Below are 19,122 nucleotides of genomic sequence, written 5' to 3'. Positions count from 1 at the left end.
CCACAACAGTGAGAGGCCCGTGTACCACAAAAAAAAAAAAAAAAAAAAAAAAAAGACAACAGAAAAGTTCAATGAAAATAGGAGCTGGTTCTTTGAAAAGATAAACAAAATTGACACACCATTAGCTAGACTCACTAAGAAAAAAGGAGAGAAGGCTCTGATAAAATCAGAAACAAAAGAGAAATAACAATGGACACCAAAGAAACACAAAAGGTTAGAAAAGAGTACTGTCAAAAAATTGGACAGCCTAGAAGAAGTGGATAAATTCTTAGAATCATACAATTTACCAAGACTGAATTAGGAAGAGATAGAAAAGCTGAAAACACCAATTACTAGTAAGGAGATTGAACAGTAATCAAAAACCTCTGAAAAAACAAAAGTCCAGGATCAGACAGCTTCACTGGTGAGTTCTCCCAAACATCAAAGATTTAATACCTATCGTTCTCAAATTCTTCAAAAACCTGAAAAGAAGGGAATGCTTCCTACATCATTTTATGAGGCCAAAACCAACACAAAAAAATTACAGGCCAATATATGTGATAAAAATAGATGGAAAAATCCTCAACAAAGTAGTAGCAAACCAAATACAACAATACATTAAAAGGATCATATACCATGATGAAGTGGGATTTATTCCAGGGATGTGAGGATGGTTCAGCATCTGTAAATCAATCAATATGATATACCATATTAACAAAATGAAGGATAAAAATCATATGATCATCTCAATAGATGCAGAAAAAGCATATGACAAGATTCGACAATCATTTATGATAAAAAAAACTCTCAATAAAATGGATATAGAAAGAACATACCTCATCATAATAAAGGCCATATAGGACAAACCCACAGTTAACATCATACTCAATGGTGAAAAACTAAAAACTATCTCCTTAAGATTAGGAACAAGACAAGGATGCCCACCTTCACCACTCTTATTCAATGCAGTACTGAAAGTCTTCACCAGAGCAATTAGTCAAGAAAAAGAAATAAAAGGCATCCAAATTGGAAAGGAAGAAGTAAAACTGTCACTACTTGCGGATGACATTATTTTAGATATAGAAAAATCCTAAAGACTCTACAAAAAAAAACTATTAGAAATAATCAATGAATACAGTAAAGTTGTAGGGTACAAATCAACATGAAAATTGTGTTGCATTTTTATATGCTAACAATGAGCTAGCCAAAAGAGAAATTAAGAAAACAATCCCATTTACAATCACAACAAAAAGAATAAAATACCTAGAAATAAATTTAACCAGGGAGGTCTAAGACCTATATAATGAAAACTATAAGACATATTTGAAAGAAATTGAACAAGACACAAAGAAATGGAAAGATATTTTGTGCTTATGGATTGGAAGAATTAACAGTGTTAAAATGTCCATACTGCTTACAGCAATCTACAGATTCAATGCACCCCTATCAAAATTGCAACAATGTTTTTCACAGAAATAGAATAATAAATCCTAAAATTTATAAGGAAGCATAAAAGACACAGGATACCTAAAGCAATCCTGAGAAAGCAGAGCAAAGCTGGAGGTATCACACTCCTTGATTTCAAGCTACGTTACAAAGCTATGTAATCAAAACACCATATGATCTAGCTATTTCACATCTGGGTATTTATTCAAAGAACATAAAACACTAAGTTGAAAAGATTCTGCACCTCTATGGTCATCACAGCATTGTCTACAATATCCAAGATATGGAAACCATCTAAGTGTCCACTAATGGATGAATGGATTTTAAAAATTGCGCTATATACATCTATAAAATATACTACTCAGCCATAAAAAAAGATGAAATCTTGCCATCTGCAACAACATGAATGGGTCTTGAGAGTATTATGCTAAGTGATATGTCATATGGGGATGACAAATACCATATTTTTATTCCTATATGAGATAAAAACAAACAAACATAAATAAATAAATTTACAAACCAAAACAAACACGTAGATACAGAGAACAGATTAGTAGTTACCAGAGGAGAAGGGACTCGGGGAAGGAAGAAATAGGTGAAAGCAGGCAACTGTATAGCAACAGATGGAAACTAAATTTTTGGTGGTGATCATGCTGCAGTGTATACAGAAGTACAAATACTAATGTTGCACATGAAACCAATGTTACTTCTATTTAACAAATCAGAATGGAAACTGAAAACAGAGAGCTTTAACCAAAATCCTACCTTATATGGTAACTCATGCACTCCTTTATTCATTCATTCTTTCACTCATTTATTCAATATAAACACTGATTAAATAAAACCTATACAGTAGGCACTGAACAAGGTTCTGCCTAGTGCCTAATGAAAATAAATCAGGGGACACTTATCACGCCCTCTCAGGAAAAATATCTCCAAGTAGAAAGACACTGGGGGTAGGATAAAGTTTCACCTATCCCCTAGCAATTCATGACAGAGGCAGAAACATGTTCTAGACTTCAAGCATCAAATGAGAATGCCTTAGTCAAGGTCAACCTGGAAATAAAGTGTCCTTGTAAGACAGAGTTGGATACCAGCCTAAGATTCTACTCAGCAAGAGAGGTTTCCCTTGTCCGATGTTACGGTTTCAGCCACAGAAAGAATGATATTTTGGAACCTTCACAACATGGGCAGCATAAGATTGCAGGCTTTAGGGTAGCAAGTAGTGAGAATTTCCACTGGACCATTTCAATTTTCTCCCTGTAATCGCCCATACTAAAGTAACAAATATGACCTTCCTGCTCTTAAATCCAATAAATGCTTTGTTGTTCCTGTCTTCTTTAACCTCTTAGCTCTACACGCTCCCTGTTTCTCATAATGCTCTGCTCTCCTGACTTCCCTAACATTTTACACTGCTAGATATTTTGCTCTACTTTTTCAGTTCTTCAAATAATAGTGTGCCACGCCCCTCCCGGGAGTCTGTGCAGCCCTCCACTGTCAGGGTCCTGTGATCCAGGGACAACTTCCGGGTGGGGGGGGGACACACAGCACACTTCAGGTTGGTGCAACATCACGTTGGCCTCTGCTGCCGCAGGCCTGCCCCACACTCCGTACCCCTCCCTCCCCCCGGCCTGACTGAGCCAGAGCCCCCGAATCAGCTGCTCCTTTAACCCCATGCTGTCTGAGCGAAGAACAGACACCCTCAGGCGACCTACACACAGAGGCGGGGCCAAATCCAAAGCTGAGCCCCGGGAGCTGTGTGAACAAAGAAGAGAAAGAGAAATCTCTCCCAGCAGCCTCAGGAGCAGCAGATTAAAGCTCCACAATCAACTTGATGTACCCTGCATCTGTGGAATACCTGAATAGACAACGAATCATCCCAAATAGAGGAGGTGGACGTTGGGAGCAATGATATATATATTTCTTCCCTTTTTCTCTTTTTGTCAGTGTGTATGTGTATGCTTCTGTGTGTGATTTTGTCTCTATAGCTTTGCTTTTACCATTTGTCCTAGGGTTCTGTCTGTCAGGTTTTTTTTGTTTGTTTTCTTTTCCTTAATACTTAAAAAAATTTTTCTTAACAATATTTTATTTTTTTAATAACTTTAATTTTATTTTACTTTATTTTATTTTATCTTATTTTCTTCTTTCTTTCATTTTTTTCTCCCTTTTATTCTGAGCTGCATGGAGGACAGGTTCTTGGTGCTCCAGCCAGGCATCAGGGCTGTGCCACTGAGTTGGGAGAGACAAGTTCAGGACACTGATCCACAAGAGACCTCCCATTCCACGTAATATCAAACGGTGAAAATCTCCCAGAGATCTCCATCTCAACGCCAAGACCCAGCTCCACTCAATGACCAGCAAGCTCCAGTGCTGGACATCCTGAGCCAAACAACTAGCAAGACAGGAACACAACCCCATCCATTAGCAGAGAGGCTGCCTAGAATCATAATAAGGCCACAGACAACCCAAAACACACCACCAGACATGGACCTGCCCACCAGAAAGACAAGGTCCAGCCTCATCCACAAGAACACAGGCAGTAGTCCCCTCCTCCAGGAAGCCTACACAACTCACTGAACCAACCTTAGCCACTGGGGACAGACACCAAAAACAATGGAAACTGAACCTGCAGCCTGCGAAAAGAAGACCCAAAACACAGAAATTTAAGCAAAATGAGAAGACAGAGAAACACACAGCAGATGAAGGAGCAAGGTAAAAACCCACCAGACCTAACAAATGAAGAGGAAATAGGCAGTCTACCTGAAAAAGAATTCAGAATAATGATAGTAAAGATGATCCAAAATCTTGGAAATAGAATGGAGAAAATACAAGAAATGTTTAACAAGGACCTAGAAGAACTAAACAGCAAACAAACAGTGATGAACAACACAATAAATGAAACTAAAAATTCTCTAGAAGAAATCAATAGTAGAATAACTGAGGCAGAAGAACGGATAAGTGACCTGGAAGATAAAATAGTGGAAATAACTACTGCAGAGCAGAATAAAGAAAAAAGAATGAAAAGAATTGAGGACAGTCTCAGAGACCTCTGGGACAACATTAAACACACCAAAATTGGAATTATAAGGGTCCCAGAAGAAGAAGAGAAAAAGTAAGGAACTGAGAAAATATTTGAAGAGATTATAGTTGAAAATTTCCCTTATATGGGAAGGAAATAATTAATCAAGTCCAGCAAGCACAGCGTCCATACAGGATAAATCCAAGGAGAAAGACGCCAAGACACATATAAATCAAACTACCAAAAATTAAACACAAAGAATAAATATTAAGAGTAGCAAGGGAAAAACAACAAATAACACATAAGGGAATCCCCATAAGGTTAACAGCTGATCTTTCAGCAGAAACTCTGCAAGCCAGAAGGGAGTGGCAGGACATATTTAAAATGATGAAGGAGAAAAACCTACAACCAAGATTACTCTACCCAGCAAGGATCTCATTCAGAGTTGACGGAGAAATTAAAACCTTCACAGACAATCAAAAACTAACAGAATTCAGCACCACCAAACCAGCTTTACAACAACTGCTAAAGGATCTTCTCTTGGTAGGAAACACAAGAGAAGGAAAAGACCTACAATAATAAACCCCAAAAATTTAAAAAATGGTAATAGGAACATACATATCGATAATTACCGTAAATCTAAATGGATTAAACGCTCCAACCAAAACACATAGATTGACTGGACGGACACAAAAACAGGACCCATATATATGCTGTCTACAAGAGACCCACTTCAGACCTAAGGACACATACAGACTGAAAGTGAGGGGATGGAAAAAGATATTCCATGCAAATGGAAATCAAAAGAAAGCTGGAGTAGCAATACTAATATCAGACAAAATAGACTTTAAAAGAAGGACTTTTACAGGAGACAAAGAAGGACACTACATAGTGATCAAGGGATCGATCCAAGAAGAAGATATAACAGTTGTAAATATTTATGCACCCAACATAGGAGCACCTCAATACATAAGGCAAATACTAACAGCCATAAAAGGGGAAATCGACAGTAACACAATCATGGTAGGGGACTTTAACACCCACTCCACGTTCACCAATGGACAGATCATCCAAAATGAAAATAAATAAGGAAACACAACGTTTAAATGATACATTAAACCAGAGGGACATAATTGATATTTATAGGACATTCCATTCAAAACAACAGAATACACATTCTTCTCAAGTGTTCACGGAACATTCTCCAGAATAGATATCTTGGGTCACAAATCAAGCCTTGGTATATTTAAGGAAAGTGAAATCATATCAAGTATCTTTTCAGACCACAATGCTATTAGACTAGATATCAATTACAGGAAAAAATCTGTAAGAAATACAAACATGGAGGCTAAACAACACACTACTTAATAACCAAGAGATCACTGAAGAAATCAAAGGGGAAATAGAAAAATACCTACAAACAAATGACAATGAAAACACAACGACCCAAAACCTATGGGATGCAACAAAAGCAGTTCTAAGAGGGACGTTTACAGCAATACAATCCTACCTTAAGAAACAAGAAACATCTCAAATAACAACCTAACCTTATACCTAAAGCAATTAGAGGAAGAAGAACAAAAAATCCCCAAAGTTAGCAGAAGGAAAGAAATCATAAAGATCAGATCAGAAATACATGAAAAAAGAAATGAAGGAAACGATAGCAAATATCAATAAAACTAAAAGCTGGTTCTTGGAGAAGATAAACAAAATTGATAAACCATTAGCCAGACTCATCAAGAAAAAAAGTGAGAAGACTCAAATCAACAGAATTAGAAATGGAAAAGCAGAAGTAACAACTGACACTGCAGAAATACAAAGGATCATGAGAGATTACTACAAGCAACTCTATGCGAATAAAATGGACAACCTGGAAGAAATGGACAAATTCTTTGAAATGCACAACCTTCCAAGACTGAACCAGGAAGAAATAGAAAAGTTGAACAGACCAATCACAAGCACTGAAATTGAAACTGATTAAAAATCTTCCAAAAAACAAAAGCCCAGGACCAGGTGGCTTCACAGGCGAATTCTATCACACATTTAGAGAAGAGCTAACACCTATCCTTCTCAAACTCTTCCAAATACAGCAGAGGAAGGAACACTCCCAAACTCATTCTACGACACCACTCTCACTTTGATACCAAAATCAGACAAAGATGTCACAAAGAAAGAAAACTGCAGGCCAATTTCACAGATGAACATAGATGCAAAAATCCTCAACAAAATACTAGCAAACAGAATCCAACAGCACTTTAGAAGGATCAGATACCATGATCAAGTGGGGTTTATCCCAGGATTGCAAGGATTCTTCCATATACGCAAATCAATCAATGTGATACACCATATTAACAAACTGAAAGATAAAAACCATATGATAATCTCAATAGATGCAGAAATAGCTTTTGACAAAATTCAACACCCATTTATATAAAAAGTCTCTAGACAGTAGGCATAGAGGGAACTTACCTCAACATATATATGACAAACCCACAGCCAACATTGTTCTCAGTGGTGAAGAACTGAAACCATTTCCTCTAAAATCAGGAACAAGACAAGGATATTGGGTCACCACTATTATTCAACATAGTTTTGGAAGTGGTAGCCACAGCAATCAGAGAAGAAAAATAAATAAAAGGAATCCAAATTGGAAAAGAAGAAGTAAAGCTGTCACTGTTTGCAGATGGCATGATACTATACATAGAGAATCCTAAAGATGCTACCAGAACTCTACTAGAGCTAATCAATGAATTTGGTAAAGTAGCAGGATACAAAATTAATGCTCAGAAAACTCCAGCATTCCTATACACTAATGATGAAAAATCTGAAAGAGAAATTAAGGAAACACTCCCATTTACCATTGCAACAAAAAGAATAAAATATCTAGGAATAAACCTATCTAAGGACACAAAAGACCTGTATGCAGAAAATTATAAGGCAATGATGAAAGAAATTAAAGATGATACCACAGATGGAGAGACATAGCATGTCCTCGGATTGGAAGAATCAACAATGTGAAAGTGACTCTACTACCCAAAGCAATCTACAGATTCAATGCAATCCCTATCAAACTACCACTGGCATTTTTCACAGAACTAGAACAAAAAATTTCACAATTTGTATGGAAACACAAAAGACTCCAAACAGCTAAAGTAATCTTGAGAAAGAAAACTGGAGTTGGAGGAATCAGGCACCCAGACTTCAGACTATACTACAAAGCTACAGTAATCAAGACAGTATGGTACTGGCACAGAAACAGAAATATAGATCAATGGAACAGGTTAGAAAGCCCAGAGATACACCCATGCACATATGGTCACCTTAGGTTTGATAAAGGAGGCAAGAATATACAGTGGAGAAAAGACAGCCTCTTCAATAAGTGGTGCTGGGAAAACTGGACAGCTACATGTAAAAAATGCAATTAGAACACTCTCTAACATCATATAGAAAAATAAACGCAAAGTAGATCAAAGACCTAAATGTAAGGCCAGGCATTATCAAACTCTTAGAGGAAAACATAGGCAGAACACTCTATGACATAAATCACAGCAAGATCCTTTTTGACCCACCTCCTAGAGAAATGGAAATAAAAACAAAAATAAACAAATGGGACCTAATGAAAGTTAAAAGCTTTTGCACAGCAAAAGAAACCATAAACAAGATGAAAAGACAACCCTCAGAATGGGAGAAAATATTTGCAAATGAAGCAACTGACAAAGCATTAATCTCCAAAATTTACAAGCAGCTCATGCAGCTCAATATCAAAAAACAAACAACCCAATCCAAAAATGGGCAGAAGACCTAAACAGACATTTCTCTAAAGAAGATATACAAATTGCGAACAGACACATGAAAGAATGCTCAACATCATTAATCATTAGAGAAATGCAAATCAAAACTACAATGAGATATAATCTCACACTGGTCACAATGGCCATCATCAAAAAATCTACAAACAATAAATGCTGGAGAGGGTGTGGAGAAAAGGGAACCCTCTTGCACTGTTGGTAGAAATGTAAATTGATACAGCCACCATGGAGAACAGTATGGAGGTTCCTTAAAAAACTAAAAATAGAGCTACCATATGACTCAGCAATTCCACTACTGGGCATATACCCTGAGAAAACCATAATTCAAAAGAGTCATGTACCAAAATGTTCATTGCAGCTCTATTTACAATAGCCTGGACATGGAAGTAACCTAAGAGTTCATCAACAGATGAATGGATAAAGAAAATGTGGCACATATATACAATGGAATATTACTCAGCCATAAAAAAAATGAAATTGAGTTATTTGTAGTGAGGTGGATGGACCTAGAGACTGTCATACAGAGTGAAGTAAGTCAGAAAGAGAAAAACAAATACTGTATGCTAACACACATATATGGAATCTAAAAAAAAAAAGGTCATGAAGAACCTAGGGGCAAGACAGGAATAAAGATGCAGACCTACTAGAGAATGGACTTGAGGATATGGGAAGGGGGAACGGTAAGATGGGACAAAGTGAGAGAGTGACATGGACATATATACATAGCCAAACGTAAAATAGATAGCTGGTGGGAAGCAGTCGCATAGCACAGGGAGATCAGCTCGGTGCTTTGAGACCACCTAGAGGGGTGGTATAGGGAGGGTGCGAGGGAGGGTGATGCAAGAGGGAAGAGATATGGGGACAGATGTTTGTTTATAACTGATTCACTTTGTTATAAAGCAGAAACTAACACACCATTGTAAAGCAATTATATTCCAATAGTGTGCCAATTAAAACTACCATGAAGTACCAATACACACACACATTAGAACTCCTAAAATTAAAATAATGAATACAGTGCAGTGCTGGTGAGGATGTGGAGCAGCTGGACGTCTCAAGACACTACTGGGTGGAACATAAAACAGTACAGACACTTGGAAAAGTTCAGCAGCAGCTTCTTAGAATTAAAACATATATGTGACTTGGCAATTCTACTCATGGGTATTTACCCAAAAGGAAATTAAGACATTGGATGACTTTTAAACAAAATCTCACGGCAGTTTTAATCATAAGAGCCAAACACTGAAGAAGAAAAAATATCAATACATGAATGAAAAATAAGTGATGGTACATCCATACAATGGAATACTACCCATCAATCAAAAGAAATAAATCACTGATATTTGACATATACAACAATGTGGGTGAATCTCAGAAATATTATGTTGTACAAAGAAGAAATACACTAAAGAGTATTATTCCATTTATAGGAAATTCTAGAACAGGCAAAACTAATCTATGGTGACAGAAAGCAAATGAACAGTGGCTTGGGGCCAAAGATGGGGGTATGCAGCAAAGCACATAAGGAAACTTTGTGGGACAATGCGATTAGTTCTGTGCTAGTAAATGCTTAACAGTCTCTGGGGGAAAAAAAATGCATATATATATATATATATATATGATAAAGTTTATATATATATAGTTTTTATAAGTTTTACTGATATAAAAAATGTACTATACACAATTTACAAATAAAATATACAACACACTTTATTATAAATTCCATACAGCCAATTAATCCTCACAGAATGCTTTCATTGATTTTTGCGAAACTCTTACATGCCTAAGCTACCTATGATTCCAATTCAACCAAGTTTCCACAATGATGTTGCATCCCAATTCTCTAATCTTTTACCCAATAAATTTATTTTCATTACATCCAGTAGGTCACATACTGGTAAATTCCTTCTCATTCTCTGGCAAATTACATTCATTAAGTTTCAGTACCATGTATGTTGGAACCTATCTTGTTCAATAAATACATGAGTAGTTTCTTTCCTGAACCAGATAATAGTTTTCAAATATAGGAGGAATATATCCTCAATTTTTAATGTTATTCATAAAGTAACAGCTATAGACATGGCCCTTTCAAATTTAATCTACATTATTAACATTTTACCCTTCACTTATGTCTAGACAATCAGCTAAAAAATGTCAAGCCCTGATTTGTAGTGTTTGCCAAATTCCATGACATTAATACTCTCACCATGGCTCATTTCCCAGTTACCATGAAATCAATGAACACGTGAAATCACTGAACACATACCAAAATACAGGATTTCCTCCATTCAAATGAAACACATATAACTCCAAGATCATAATAGAAATAAACACAGTAAATAACCAGGAGGTTTTGAATATGTTTTTTAATATAATTTATTTAATTGTAAGATCATATAATTTTAAACTAATGGCTGTATTTAATAAACAGCAACCAAATTTCCTAAAAATCAAATAATCAGAACTCGCAAGCCAGATCCAGCAGTGGATATTTTCTGTATTGTGATTAGTGTATTGGTTATGGGAATGTATACATTTGTCAGAATCATTGAAATGTCCACTTAAAATGGGTGCACTTTGTTGTATATAAATTATACTTTAATAGAGATGACATAAAATAATTTGTATCCCTAACAGTTCTGTGTAAGCCAGTTTATCTCCTCCTATTACCAATTAATATCCGTACCTTGATAGCTCCTGACTCTGTGTGTGTGTGTGTGTGTGTGTGTGTGTGTGTGTGTGTGTATAGGGTGGTCCAAAAGGTTCGTTCGGTTTTTTTCCATAAGATGGCTCTAGTAGCACTTAGTTGTCTTTAATTTCATTCAGAACAATTTTGTTAGATTGTATGTGACAGTTGTCATATCAGCATGCATTTACAAAAAGACATCAAAGTTGGTGAATTTTTGTGTAGCCATTTTAATATTGAAGATGGAAAAAAAAAGCAACATTTCTGGCATATTATGCTTTATTATTTCAAGAAAGGTGAAAACGCAATGGAAACGCACAAGAAGATTTGTGCAGTGTATGCAGAAGATGCTGTGACCGCTCGAACGTGCCAAAAGTGGTTTGTGAAGTTTCATGCTGGAGATTTCTCGTTGGATGATGCTCCATGGTCGGACAGACCAGTTGAAGTTGATAGCGATCAAATCGAAACAATAATTGAGAACAATCAACGTTATACCACGCGGGAGATAGCCGACACACTCAAAATATCCAAATCAAGCACTGAAAATCATTTGCACCAGCTTGGTTATGAGAATCGCTTTGATGTTTAGGTTCCACATTAAGTTAAGCGAAAAAAACCTGCTTGACCATATTCCCTCATGTGATTCTCTACTGAAACGTAATGAAAATGTTCCATTTTTAAAGTAAACTGTGACAGGTGATGAAAAGAGGATACTCTACAACAATGTGGAATGGAAGAGATCATGGGGCAAGTGAAATGAACCACCACCAACCACACCAAATGCCGGTCTTCATCCAAAGAAGGTGATGTTGTGTATATATGGTGGGATTGGAAGGGAGTCCTCTATTATGATCTCCTTTCAGAAAACCAAACGATTAATTCCAACAAGTACTGCTCCCAATTAGACCAACTGAAATCGGCACTGGACGAAAAATGTCCAGAATTCGTCAACAGAAAACGCATAATCTTCCATCAGGATAACTCAAGACTGTGTGTTTCCTTGACGGCCTGGCAAAAACTGTTACAGCTTGGCTGGGAAGTTCTGATTCATCTGCCGTATTCACCAGACACTGCACCTTCGGATTTCCATTTATTTCAGTCTTCACAAAATCCTCTTAATGGAAAAAATTTCAATTCCCTGGAAGACTGTAGAAGACACCTGGAATAGTTCTTTGCTCAAAAAGATAAAAGTTTTGGGAAGATGGAATTATGAAGTTGCCTGAAAAATGGCAGAAGGTAGCAGAACAAAAGGGTGAATACATTGTTCAATAAAGTCTTGGTGAAAATGAAAAATGTGTCTTATTTTTACTTAGAAAACCGAAGGAGTGGGAAGCAGCTACATAGCACAGTGAGATCAGCTCGGTGCTTTGTGACCACCTAGAGGGGTGGGATAGGGAGGGTGGGAGGGAGGGAGACACAAGAGGGAAGAGATATGGGGTATATGTATATGTATAACTGATTCACTTTGTTATAAAGCAGAAACTAACACACCATTGTAAAGCAATTATACTCCAATAAAGATGATAAAAAAAAAAACCAAAGGCACTTTTTGGCTCACCCTATATATATATATATATATATATATATATATATATATATATATATATGTATGTATGTATGTATTTCTCTCTCTCCTTTCTACCACTTTCATTAATCTGCACTTGGATATTACAAAGACATTCCAAACTCGGTACATCTAAAACTGTACTCAATATCTAATGATACCCAAACTATTCTCCCTCCTGACTCCCCAATTCAGAAAATAATATTTCCACCCACTCAGATGCACAAGCTAAAATTCAACATAAAACTTAAATCCACTCCCTCTCCCTAACTCCACATGTCTAATCAATCAACACCAGTCAATTCTGCTTCTAAATATCTCTATGTTCATCTGCCTCTGTCCCTACTCTCTCTGCTCTAGTTCAGACCACAACTATCTCCCACATGATTACCCCAAAATCCTATGACCTCTCAGCATTTGGCTCCTTGAATCATCCCGCAGACTACATACAGAGGGGTTTTATTTTATACACGCAATTCTGACCTTGTTGTATAGCTTACAAGTACCTACATAATTGGGTCCTGATTACGTCTACTACACATTTCCTTGACATTTACCCTCCATGTTCACTGAATTTTACCCTACAAGTTCATGGAAATGTTTTCACTTTCTCTACACAAAACGGTTCTTTCTCCTCCTTTTCTCTAGCTATTCCCTATTCATCTTTCAGAAACCAGCTTACAGGTTGCACCCCTGAGGAAGTCTTCCTTGACTCCTTACACTGGATTAAACGTCCCACCTATATAATCCCATAGCTCATAGCCCACCATAATACTGGCCACGTAATTTTCTGTCTCCCCTGACAGACTGAATGCTCCTTTAGGTCAGGGACCATTTTTATTGTTTTCTGTTGAAACACTAGCCCCTAGCAACGTGCCTGAAAAGCAGCAGCTCATCATTGAGTATTTACTGAATGAGTCTTATTAATACTGAAGGCTGAAAGGTTGTGGTCGGGTACAGCTAACCCTTCTCCGCGTCTCATAAACGTCAGATTTCAAGCTTCTCGTCTCTAATGGTACTGGGGTTCCTTGGTGAGTTTAGGGTTCTGCTTTAAATTGATTTAAAAACCCACATAGGCTTCATACAACACTAATCATAATTTACTAAATGCCTGATCAATTACATGGATTCCTTTTATTTCCAAAACACAAATTCCTACCAACTTCTTCAAGCTGACATAGAAGACCTTATCAACAGAATAGGTAGTATGTTTTGAACTCTCTAAAACACAGAATGTGTTGTTTTTAGCCTATTTTCAACTATTCCAAATATTTTTCCTCCTAGTTCAACTCTTTTCCCTCCTTGGATGAACCCCTAGTTCACCTCCTTCTCTTCTTTCCTCCTCTTCCCCCACCTCTAGCCTGCCCTTACTCTGCTGCCACTACCTTGAATGTCTTCATCCCTTGCAATTAATTTCTCATACTATCTTCAAAAAGACCACTCCAGCTCTTGACTTCTTCCTGCTTTCCATTCCTTGTTTTAAGAATATTTTTCAGCTCTCTCTGCTCCAAGAATAGAAACAGGTGCTGAGAAAACAATATTAAGTAATAGACTATATACCATGTAGGAGCTTGCATGTTGAGGAAGGGCGGTGGATAGTAATTAAATACATAGTTTTAATATAACGTTATAAGATACTACAGAAGGTGCTGAGGCAACATCGAGAAGGGAAGACCTTCTGAGCATGGGATGTAGAGGAATAGGAGAAGTCATTAAAAAAACTGTCCTACCTCCTTTCTCTGGATTCCTATAATAAAATACCATGTCACAGTCATTCTAGCACTTTCTGTGCCTAACATCTGTTGAGCATACCCATTATCTCATTTAATTCTCATTACCAAGCTATAAGTTAGAACGACATAGATGCTACTATGGTCAGCATTTTAGGGTGAGAAAACAGACTAAGAAACACTGGGTCAATATCCAGGCTCTTAACTACAATGCGGCAAAATTCCAATCATCTGGGGCTGATACAAAATATACTGGGGACAAGGGAAGGCGGTACATATGTCACATGAATCCTAGGACAGTAACTAGGCACACAATAAATTGTTTGCAGGCCTATTTTTATTTCTTAATAGCTTTATTCAAGTGTAACTGCTTTACAATGTTGTGTTAGTTTCTGCTGTATAACAAAGTGAATCAGCTATACATATACATATATCCCCATATCCCCTCCCCCTTGCGTGGACATAAAGAAACGAGCTGATCTCCCTGTGCTATGTGGCTGCTTCCCACTAGCTATCTATTTCACATTTGGTAGTGTATATATGTCAATGCTTTGCTCTCACTTTGCCCCAGCTTATCCTTCCTCCTCCCAATGTCCTCAGGTCCATTATCTACGTCTGTGTCTTTATTCCTGTCATGCCCCTACGTTCTTCAGAATCTTTGTTTTTTAGATTCCATATATATGTGTTAGCATACGGTATTTGTTTTTCTCTAACTTCACTCTGTATGACACACTCTAGGTCCATCCACCTCACTACAAATAACTCGATTTTGTTTCTTTCTATGGCTAAGTAATATTCCATTGTGTATAAGTGTCACATCTTCTTTATCCATTCATCTGTTGATGGACACTTAGGTTGCTTCCATGTCCTGGCTATTGTAAAGAGTGCTGCAATAAACACTGTGGTACATGACTTTTTTTGAATTATGGTTTTCTCAGGGTATATGCCCAGTAGTGAGATTGCTGGATCACAGGAAGTTTTATTTTCAGATTTTTAAGGAACCTCCATACTGTTCTCCATAGTGGCTGTATCAATTTATACTCCCACCAACAGTGCAAGAGGGTTCCCTTTTCTCCACACCCTCTCCAGCATTTACTGTTTCTAGATTTGATGATGGCCATTCTGACTGGTGTGAGGTGGTACTTCCTTGTAGTTTTGATTTGCATTTCTCTACTGATTGGTGATGCTGAGCATCCTTACATGTGTTTGTTGGCAATCTGTATAACTCCTTTGGAGAAACGTCTATTTAGATCTTCTGCCCACTTTTGGATTGGGTTGTTTTTTTTTTATATTGAGCTGCATGAGCTGCTTGTAAATTTTGGAGATTAATGCTCTGTCAGTTGCCTCATTTGCAAATATTTTCTCCCATTCTCAGGGTTGTCTTTTGTTCTTGTTTATGGTTTCCTTTGCTGTGCAAAAGCTTTTGTTTCATTAGGTCCAATCTGTTTATTTTTGTTTTTATTTCCATTTCCACCCAGGAGGTGGGTCAAAAAAGATCTTGCTGTGATTTCTGTCAGAGTGTTCTTCCTATGTTTTCCTCTAAGAGTTTGATAGTGCCTGGCCTTACATTTAGGTCTTTGATCCATTTTGAGTTTATTTTTCTGTATGGTGTTATTAGGAAGTGTTCTAATTTCACTCTTTTATATGTAGCTGTCCAGTTTTCCCAGCACCACTTATTGAAGAGGCTGTCTTTCCTCCATTGTATATTCTTGCCTCCCTTATCAAAGATAAGGTGACCATATGTGCGTGGGTTTATATCTGGGCTCTCTATCCTGTTTCATTGATCTATACTTCTGCTTTTGTGCCAGTACCATACTGGCTTGATTACTGTAGCTTTGTAGTATAGTCTGAAGTCAGAGAGCCTGATTCTCCCAACTCCATTTTTCTTTCTCAAGATTGCTTTGGCTATTGTGGGTCTTTTGTGTTTCCATACAAATTGTGAAATTTTTTGTTCTAGTTCTGTGAAAAATGCCATCGGCAGTTTGATAGGGATTGCAATGAATCTGTAGATTGCTTTGGGTACTATAGTCATTTTCACAATGTTGATTCCTCCAATCCAAGAACATAGTATTTCTCTCCATCTGTTTGTATCATCTTTAATTTCTTTCATCAGTGTCTTACAGTTTTCTGCATACAGGTCTTTTGTGTCCTTAGGTAGGTTAATCCTAGGTATTTTATTCTTTTTGTTGCAATGGTAAATGGGAGTGTTTCCTTAATTTCTCTTTCAGATTTTTCATCATTAGTGTATAGGAATGCTAGAGATTTCTGTGCATTAATTTTGTATCCTGCTACTTTACCAAATTCATTGATTAGCTCTAGTACTTTTCTGGTAGCATATTTAGGATTCTCTATATATAGTATCATGTCATCTGCAAACAGTGACAGATTTACTTCTTTTCCAATTTGGATTCCTTTTATTTATTTCTCTTCTCTGATTGCCGTGGCTACCACTTCCAAAACTATGTTGAATAATAGTGGTGACCCAATATCCTTGTCTTGTTCCTGATTTTAGAGGAAACGGTTTCAGTTCTTCACCATTGAGAACAATGTTGGCTGTGGGTTTGTCATATATATGTTGAGGTAAGTACCCTCTATGCCTACTGTCTAGAGACTTTTTATATAAATGAGTGTTGAATTTTGTCAAAAGCTATTTCTGCATCTATTGAGATTACCATATGGTTTTTGTCCTTCACTTTGTTAATATGGTGTATCACATTGATGCATATATGGAAGAATCCTTGCATTCCTGGGATAAACCCCACTTGATCATGGTATCTGATCCTTCTAAAGTGCTGTTGGATTCTGTTTGCTAGTATTTTGTTGATAATTTTTGCATCTATGTTGATCAGTGATATTGGTCTGTAGTTTTCTTTTTTTGTGACATCTTTGTCTGGTTTTGGTATCAGGGTGATGGTGGCCTCGTAGAATGAGTTGGGGAGTGTTCCTCCCTCTGCTGTATTTTGGAAGACTTTGAGAATGTTAGATGTTAGCTCTTCTCTAAATGTTCGATAGAATTAGGCTGTGAAGCCACCTGGTCCTTGGGCTTTTGTTGGTTGGAAGATTTTTTTTTTTTGCAGTACGTGGGCCTCTCACTGTTCTGGCCTCTCCCGCCGCGGAGCACAGGCTCTGGATGCGCAGGCCCAGCAACCATGGCTCACAGGCCCAGCCGCTCCACGGTTTGTTGGGATCTTCCTGGCCCGGGCACGAACCCATGTCCCCTGCTTCAGCAGGGCAACTCTCAACCACTGCGCCACCAGGGAAGCCCTGTTGGAAGATTTTTAATCACAGTTTCAATTTCGGTGCTTGTGATTGGTCTGTTCACCTTTTGTATTTCTTCCTGGTTCAGTCTTGGAAGGTTGTGCACTTCTAAGGATTTGTCCATTTCTTCCAGGTTGTCCATTTTATTGGCATATTGTAGCTTGTAGTAATCCCTCATGATTCTTTGTATTTCTGCAGTTTCAGTTGTTACTTCTCCTTTTTCATTTCTAATTCTGTTGATTTGAGTCTTCTCCCTGTTTTTCTTGATGAGACTGGCTAATGGTTTACCAATTTTGTTTATCCTCCCAAAGAACCATCTTTTAGTTTTACTGGTATTTGCTATTGTCTCCTTCATTTCTTTTTCATTTTTTTCTGATCTGATATTTACGATTTCTTTCCTTCTGCTTTGGGGTTTTTTTTGGTTCTTCTTTCTCTAATTGCTTTAGGTGTAAGGTTAGGTTGTTTATTTGAGATGTTTCTTCTTTCATGAGGTAGCACTGTATTTCTATAAACTTCCCTCTTAGAACTGCTTTTGCTGCATCCCATAGGTTTTGGGTCATCATGTTTTCATTGTCATTTGTCTTTAGGTATTTTCTGATTTCCTCTTTGATTTCTTCAGTGATCTCTTGGTTATTTAGTAGTGTATTGTTTAGCCTCCATGTGTTTGTATTTTTTAGTTTTTTTTCCTGTATTTGATATCCAGTCTCTTGGTGTTGTGGTTGGAAAATATACTTGATACGATTTCAATTTTCTTAAATTTACCATGGCTTGATTTGTGAGCCAAGATATTGTCTATCCTGGAGAACGTTCCATGAGCCCTTGAGAAGAAAGTGTATGCTGTTGTTTTAGGATGGAATGTCCTATAAATATCAATTATGTCCATCTGGTTTAATGTATCATTTAAAAGTTGTGTTTCCTTATTTATTTTCATTTTGGATGATCTGTCCATTGGTGAAAGTGGGGTGTTAAAGTACCCTACTATGATTGTGTTACTGTCAATTTCCCCTTTTATGGCTGTTAGTATTTGCCTTATGTATTGAGGTGCTCCTATGTTGGGTGCATAAGTATTTACAACTGTTATATCTTCTTCTTGGATTGATCCCTTGATCACTATGTAGTGTCCTTCTTTGTCTCTTGTAATAGTCTTTGTTTTAAAGTCTATTTTGTCTGATATGAAAATTGCTACTCCAGCTTTCTTTTGATTTCCATTTGCATGGAATATCTCCTTCCAACCCTCACTTTCAGTCTGTATGTGTCCCTAGATCTGAAGTGGGTCTCCTGTAGACAGCATATGTACGGGTCTTCTTTTTGTATCCATTCAGCCAGTCTATGTGTTTTGGTTGGATCATTTAATCCATTTACATTTAAGATAATCATCACTACGTATGTTCCTATTACCATTTTTTAAATTGTTTGGGGTTTATTATTGTAGGTCTTTTCCTTCTCTTGTGTTTCCTGCCAAGAGAAGTTCCTTTAGCAGTTGTTGTAAAGCTGGTTTGGTGGTGCTGAATTCCCTTAACTTTTCCTTGTCTGTAGTGGTTTTAATTTCTCTATCAAATCTGAATGAGATCCTTGCTGGGTAGAGTAATCTTGGTTGTAGGTTTTTCCCTTTCATCCCTTTAAATATGTCC

This window comes from Globicephala melas, chromosome 3 (assembly GCF_963455315.2).
Source record: "Globicephala melas chromosome 3, mGloMel1.2, whole genome shotgun sequence".
Classification (NCBI taxonomy): Eukaryota; Metazoa; Chordata; class Mammalia; order Artiodactyla; family Delphinidae; genus Globicephala; species Globicephala melas.
The sequence above is the reverse complement of the archived record's forward strand: the minus strand, read 5'-3'. Positions refer to the sequence as shown.